The sequence below is a fragment of the Eptesicus fuscus genome, chromosome 6, assembly GCF_027574615.1.
Source record: "Eptesicus fuscus isolate TK198812 chromosome 6, DD_ASM_mEF_20220401, whole genome shotgun sequence".
In the NCBI taxonomy this organism is placed as follows: domain Eukaryota; kingdom Metazoa; phylum Chordata; class Mammalia; order Chiroptera; family Vespertilionidae; genus Eptesicus; species Eptesicus fuscus.
In genome coordinates this window covers 103,461,043-103,468,541 of record NC_072478.1, presented here as the reverse complement: position 1 = coordinate 103,468,541, position 7,499 = coordinate 103,461,043, and the positions used below count along the sequence as shown (strand labels likewise).

The 7,499-nt window shown below is 57.8% G+C and overlaps 1 long non-coding RNA gene across 1 annotated transcript; it reads left to right on the top strand.

Moving 5' to 3' along the window:
* Positions 1 to 3,104: 3,104 nt before the first annotated feature.
* On the top strand, positions 3,105 to 5,932 carry LOC129149353 (uncharacterized). Its single transcript, XR_008556272.1, has 3 exons — positions 3,105 to 3,142; positions 4,035 to 4,087; positions 5,685 to 5,932. It is a non-coding gene; the product is annotated as an uncharacterized LOC129149353 (long non-coding RNA).
* Positions 5,933 to 7,499: the final 1,567 nt, after the last annotated feature.

Below are 7,499 nucleotides of genomic sequence, written 5' to 3'. Positions count from 1 at the left end.
CTGATGGGTTGATCCATGAGTTTAGTATGGTGACCTGGGAGCCAGCAAGGTGTGAGCAAGGCCAGGGGATGGGGAGATGCAGGGAGGAGCGAGTAGAGGGGAGGATAGGTGGAAAGGCTTTCCGGGGAAGGTGGCCCTTGGTCCCTAGAAGTCTGGCACAGCAAGGACTCCTGCTCCCAAGGTGATGAGCAATGGTCCGAAGCCAACTTATTGTTGTTCAATAGATTTTACGGAAGGAAAAGAGGCCCCAGGGCTTGTTGGAGGCCAGACCTATTTGCCCTAGAACTGAATTTCCAAGAGGCCGCATGGGAGTCCCTGCAGGTGTCCTACCCATATGCAAATGGACCAGCGCCCTGTGCCTCCCGCCTGGGCATCTCAGAGTGTGGGCACTGTGGTGCCCTGAGGCCAGGACATGACTCCCAGGGAAGAAAGACTGGGAAACACTCGCTTGTCATAAACTTGGAAACGTACAATGTGTAGCCTCCTCCGATTGGCTTCTTTCACGTACTATGATGTATTTAACTTTCTTCATTGTCTTTCCATGACCTAACAGCTCGGTCCTTTGTTCTTTTAATGTTTTATTGATTTCACAGAGGAAGGGAAAGGGAGAGAGAGATAGAAACATCAATGATGCGAGAGAATCGCTGATTTGGCTGCCTTCTGCACACCCCCTCCTGGGGATGGAGCCCGGAACCCGGGCATGTGCCCTGACGGGGAAGCAAACCATGACCTTTTGGATCATAGGTCACTGCTCAACCACTGGGCCATCCAGGCCGGGCTCATTTCTTTTCAGTGCTGAATGTTATTCCTGTCGGGATGTGCCAAGTGTATTTCTCCATTCACCTACCCACTTCCAAATTTTGGCGATTGTGAATCAAGCTGCCATGAACACCCAGGCGCAGGTTTTTGTGTGAACACACGCTTTCAGCTCCTCTGGGTGAATGACAGGGAGTACAATTGCTGGATGGGACTGTAGGAGTGTGTTTACTTTTGTTAGAGACTGACACGCTCTTCCAGAGTGGCCGTCCCATTCTCACCAGCAATGAATGGGAGTTCCTGTGGCTCCACATCCTCATTCGCGGGGTGGGGTCAGGGTTTGGGTTCTGGCCGTATTCCTAGGTACGGAACAATAGCTCATTGTTGCTTTCATTTGCATTTCCCTGATGACGTACGAGGCTGAGTATGGTTTCATGTGCTTGTTTGTTCTTTACATCTTCTTCAGTGAGGTGTCTGTTCCGATCCTTTGCCCGTTTTTAAAATCGGGTCGTTCCTTATCGTTGAGTTTTACGAGTTCTTGGTATACGTTGGATGACAGTCCTTTATCACATGTGCCTTGTGTAACTATTGCCTCCCAGTCTGTGGTTTGTCTCCTCCTTCTCTTGAATCTGGTGGGCATTTTGGGGTGAGAAGAAGCTATATCTCTACATTCCCACGTTGTTTAAACCACTGTGAACGCTGGGCTCTTCTTGCAACGGAACCTAGTTTTCACTAAGACACGAAGTCACACTTCTGCTTAGAACCTTCCAGTGTCTTCCTTTCCCACCCAGAATGGAGGTCAGCCCTTTGCGCGGCCTCTATGGGCCCAGCTGGTCGCGTCCCTGACAGAGGAGCAAGTTAAGAGCAAGGCCCGTGGGGTTCAAATTCTGGCGGTGGCTGCCTGTCTGTGAGCTGCGGGGAGCTGTTTAACTCGGGCTCCTCATCTGTGCAACGGGCCAGCAGGAGGACGACCTTCCTGAGCTGTGAAGGTCACGTGAGTGACCGCAGTAAGCACGGTGTTGAGCACGGGGCAGCGCTGGCACCCACCTCTCCCCCAGCCTCTGCAGTGAACCACACAGATTTCTCTTATTTCAATAAACGGAGCTTTCCCTCTGCCTGGAGCTCTAATCCCCCCTCCCCCCAACACTCACTCCCTTGTGAGGCTGGCTTCCCCCTCCAGAGGACCTGCCTGCCTTTTCTCCTCCCTGGCATCTTTTTTTTTTTTTAATATATATTTTATTGATATTTTACAGAAAGGAAAGGGAGAGAGAGTTAGAAACATCGATGAGAGAGAAACATCCATCAGCTGCCTCCTGCACACCCCCCACTGGGGATGTGCCCGCAACCAAGGTGCATGCCCTTGACCGGAATCGAACCTGGGACCCTTCAGTCCGCAGGCCGACGCTCTATCCACTGAGCCACACCGGCTAGGGTCTCCTTGGCATCTCGCTCACTGCGGCCACACCACTCTCCAGTCACTGAGCAGCGAGACCACCAGGGCGGTCCTGGCTTCTGCTCTAGGTAGCAGTGGTTTATTGCTGCTCCCCGGGCCCCCCCTCCCCCCACACACATCGTAAACATCTGTTGTGGGGCAGGGGCCCTGCCGACCTTATTCACTCCCCAGCTCCAGCACAGGTCTGCCACATTGTAGGTGCTCACGAAATGTTGGGGGGCCGGGGTGGGGGGGATGAATGAGTGAACAGACCACAGGTCGTCTGGTCGGGAAGGCACCCTGTGCACACCACCACCAGTGGAGCTGAGGCTGAGTGAGGGGCAAGGACCTGGCCCGGGTCCGAGTGTGACTGAGGGTGCCTGCCCGGGACCCCACTTCCTGCCTCGGTGCTCGGGTCTTGTCAAACCCCAGCAGGTGGTTCTCCTTCTGCTTTCTCTGGGACAAGGATGTGGCCTCTGCTCCTGGGTGGCTGGTTCTGAAACACACTCCCTCTTCCGCTTCCATTTCCCCACAGAGAGCAGGCCGGCGGGCGGCAGGCTCGTCTGGGATGCGGGCACCGGGGACACATGCCACGTGGTGATAACCCCCGGGGGGGTCCTGGCCCCCCGCCCTGAGCCCTCTCCCCGGGGCAAAGCACCGTGATGCCTGTTCCTACCTTAGACCAGGCCTGCGAGGCTCTGGCCAGGAGGCGGGGCCGGCATCGGGAGCCCCCCTCTGCTCCCCTGGTGTCCTCCCTGTCTGCCGGCCCTGCGTTCGCACAGACTTGATGGGAGGCAGACAGGGGCCAGCTCTCAGGCCTTGGTAGAAGTTTGAACGCACATATTCAAACTTTATTCCCCCCCCCCCCCCCGCCCCCGCCCCCGACAGGTACAACAGCACAGAGCAAGTTTGAGAAGAACCGTCTTGGCGAGGGAGGCCGTTGTGGAGGCGAAGGTATTGAAGATGTGGAAGCGCTGCCTTCGGACTGTGGAGACGTCGGGTTGTGAAGAGGGGAAGTCTGACACGAGAGCGGGTGTGGCTGTTCTGGGGGGGGGGGGGCGGCGGGGGTGCGGGTGTAGGTGGGCAGGACGGAGCAGCTGTGCGCCCGCCGCGGGAGCCCCGCGCAGCCCTCGCGGGGTCGGCCGGGTGTGAGCGCCCAGGTCCCGTCTGGATGGAGGGGCGGGCTGCCACGGGGCAGGGAAGGGACATCTTCGGGTGGCAGGCCGGACAGCTGGCCTGGAGGCCGAGTGGAGCGGCCTTTCCCGTGCCCCTGGCCTCGGTCGGCCAGCCCGGTGGAGCGCATGGTCATTTAAGGCGCTGGCCACGGCGGGCAGCCTATCGGGTGGCCGGCCACCCGGGGCAGAGATGGCGCAGGCCGTCCAGGGGGGCCCGGGGGGCTATTTTTAGTGGCCCGGGCTGACTCCCAAATCCTGCTGACTATTTCTGGCACCAGATCGCCCTGAAGGATGTGGAAAATTTTCATGTGAGGAATGTCTGGTTTCCCTTTGGCTATGCAAGGGCAGAGCCGGGAGACCGGGACAAAGGGCGTGGGGCCCGAGGGCTTCTGGGAAAATTCACCAGCACTGGGAGCAGGACATGGCCCTGCTCCTGCCCTTCGGAGACGAGCATGGGCTTTTGAAAACACCAGCATCCCCGAGGGTGGCGATCCCTCCCAGTTTGCCTGAGGTGTCCCCGTTTTTAGCAACAGAAGTCTGGCAGCCAGGGCACCCTTCAGGCCCAGGCAAACCGGGAGGCCTGGTCCCCGAGCCCCATGTCAGCGCCTTTTAGTTCCAGAAGTGAAATTAGTGAGAAGAATCAGAGCTGAGCCTCGTGCATTATCTTCCAGGTTGCTCATCATCGTCCTGGGCAGTAGGTACTGCTCTCCCCGCTAGTTGACAGGTGAGGAAACTGAGGCACAGAGGTGGAGGGACTCGCCTATTGTGGAACAGCTGGCTGGGTGCTGGGGCCGGATCTGAACTTGGTGGTTCTTGGGGGAGAGCCCCCCTTTTACGGTGCTGGGAAGAAAAGGGTGGCTTCGGACCCAGGAAAACTCGGGTCAGTCACTTTCTAGCCAGCCACTCCACTTGGGGTGAGTAATACCTGTTTGGCCCAAATGCCCCGAGGGGTGAATGAGCGCGTGTCATTGCACAGGCCTGACACTAGCAGGTGCTTAGCATTGGCTCGGATCCCCACTGCTCCGCCGTCCCTTTGGGGATGGCCTGCCCTGGCCATGGGCATCGCCCTGGCTCCTGGCGGCGGATTGCTGCCCTCCTGGCCCCCTGGCTCCCTGGCGGGCAGGGAGGGAGGGGGCAACGCGGTGTGGGGGAGAGGACGGGCCTGGAGCCACCAGCCAGTTCTGTGGTTCCTCCAATGTCCCTGCCGAGCTCCGGCCCCCACTTTCCTGGCTGTGGAATGAGTGGAGGAGTCTGCTCTTCTCTCGGGGCGATCACCTGGGACCCGCCGCCTTCTCCTCACTCAGGTGCGGAGCCCAGCGCACCGCGGGGGTGGGCAGCTGGGGAGGCTGGGGGAGGCTGGGGGAGGCTGGGGGAGGCGCGGAGGGGGCGAGGAGGCGCTGACGTGCCTGCAGCCCCCCAGGCACGAATGGAATGCGCAGCCCCAAGTGGGGGCCTGGGAGACATGCTGTTCCTTCCGCAGCCCTCACGTCAGCCAACCCCGCAGGAAGGGCCGGCCTGGTTCCCAGCCATCCCCTGGGGCCGGGGAAGTGGCCGAACAATAGAGCTGCTGGAGCCTGTACCCAGCGTGTGTGTGTGTGTGTGTGTGTGTGTGTGTGTGTGTGTACCCAGCACGTGTGTGTGTACCCAACGTGTGTGTGTGTACCCAGCGCGTGTGTGTACCCAACATGTGTGTGTGTACCCAGCACGTGTGTGTGTACCCAGCGCATGTGTGTACCCAGCGTATGTATGTGTGTTTACCCAGTGTGTGTGTGTGTACCCAGCATGTGTGTGTGTACCCAGCGTGTGTGTGTGTGTACCCAGCATGTGTGTGTGTGTGTGTGTGTGTGTACCCAGCATGTGTGTGTGTGTGTGTGTGTGTGTGTGTGTGTGTGTGTTCACCCCGGGGGAGCTGTGAGGCAGAGAGAGCAGGGAGGATCTGGGTTATGGGCATGTCAGGCCCATGGCCAAACTCCCCTACTTGGTGCCCACAGCCAGCCTGCAGGGCGGCACTGGCACCTCGGGTACAGGAAGGGCGCGGGGCCAGGAGTTCGGGCATTGCTTAGGGAAGGCCTGTGGCGGCTTCCAGCAGGGGCTGGGGGCTGGGTTGGGGCTGGGTTGGGGGAGAGGCTGAGAGGCCTGCAGGTGCCCAGGTTGTACCGTGCGCGGAGGACCTGGCGCTCGGTACTGTGCCAAACGGATTCAGCTCATAAAGGGAGGGGAAGAGTCATATTAAGTCCACCTTTCCTCTACCAACGGTACGGGGCATCAGACGGTGGTGGGGGAAGGTCCTATTTATAGATTATACCTGCTTGAAACTGTAGGAATGTTAGAGGCAGCGACTCAGCCCGGCCGCCACCCCCACCTGCCCGTGAATGGACGGACAGCCAGCTGCTCACGTCACACAGAGGCCGCGGGTCGAGCCCCTGAGGGAAGAGGTGCCCGGGAGCCATCTCACCCCGAACGCAGACCTGAACCTGATCAAACGCCTCATCCCACCACCACTTGCAGGAATGACAGGGGCCAGAGGAACAGGTGCAGGGCACCTCGGGATGCTAAAACAATTTGATTTCTTCTGCAAATAAATTCATATATATATATATATATATATATATATAACTAAGTAAGTAAGTCGATAAATAAATAAATAAACAGATGAAGGGAAATCCATAGAGTAAAGGAGATTTGGAGATATACCAACCAGTTGCCAGATAGAGATCTTATTTGGGATTCTGAAATAAACAAATTGTAAAACTAACAAAAAAAAAAATTCCAAATAAATGAAAACCACGTATGAAAGGAGAGATCTGACTAGATCCCTAGGGATCAACTGGCTGGGCACGGGTGATCTATTTTGAACCCGTGCAGTTCCCGGGGTCAGACAGCGTGGAGGCCACTGACACAGGGTCACCTGGACCTGCCCAGGGCCCCGATCCCCCCGCCTCCCCGGACAGCCACTCACTGGACTCGGTGGCAGGAGAGAGAGGGGGAGGTGGGGGAGAGGTTTCTCTCTCTCTGTCCTCTGCCCTCAGGGCATCTTTTTTAGTGCACACATCTTGGAGGTAGCGAGGATCTGTCCGCCCAGAGTCCCGTGTTTAAAATTAGACCCCTTGAGCCAGGGGTGCCGGGAGCCTGCTCCCTGGGAAGTGGCATAAGCAGTGAACTCCAGTTTGTCGGGACATAGAGTGTGAGCCCTAATCTGGGGGGGCCCAGGACGGGAGGTCCCACACTTCTGAGGACAGTCCACGGAGATCCAGGGGGGGCCCTCGGCCTGGATCGCCGTGCTGGGCCCTGTCCCCTTCCCCGGACGGACGGTCTTTCCAGGTTAAAGGCAGGGGCGTGGAGTCACCAGGAGCCTTGCCCAAGGTCACACAACTAGTCACCACTACTGTTCATTCCTGCAGGTCGGCTTTCAACGTTCTGACTCAGCATGGCCTGCAGCAGGGGCCCGGCTAGCTCGGTGGGCAGAGCACGAGACTCTTCAAAGGGCTTGCGGTCATTTTAACGGGGTACGTCGTGTCCGTGACGAACGTTACAGAGCACCGAGGATCTGAACTGTGACAAGTGTCTCCTTCCAAACCCACCCCCGGTCTCCCAGCTCTCCATGCGAGGAACGGATATGTGTCCTGTCAGAGACGGGCTGGAGCCATTCTCAGTGGTTCCACTAGCTCCGAGGTCGGCAAACCGCGGCTCGCGAGCCACATGCGGCTCTTTGGCCCCTTGAGTGTGGCTCTTCCACAAAACACCACGGCCTGGGCGAGTCTGTGTTGAAGAAGTGGCGTTAGAAGAAGTTTAAGTTTAAAAAGTTTGGCTCTCAGAAGAAATTTCAATCGTTGTCCTGTTGATATTTGGCTCTGTGGACTAATGAGTTTGCTGACCGCTGCACTAGATTGTATGCCCTCCCTGCCCCTGTCACTGTGTATCACGAATCAGTCTTCCTTGCCTGCATCCCGAGTGGAACCAGCTGTGCACTGTCCTTGGGCGAACTGAGAATTTGCCCCTCGTGTCATTGTCTGTGTCCTGTGGTTCAGATCCTGACCCCCAGCAGGTCAGTTAACTGCCTGTTCGGTACTTCCTCCCCGCTCGCCTTATCATGGAGGCGGCTTGTTGTTACGATGCTGAGAGCTGCCTCTTTGCTC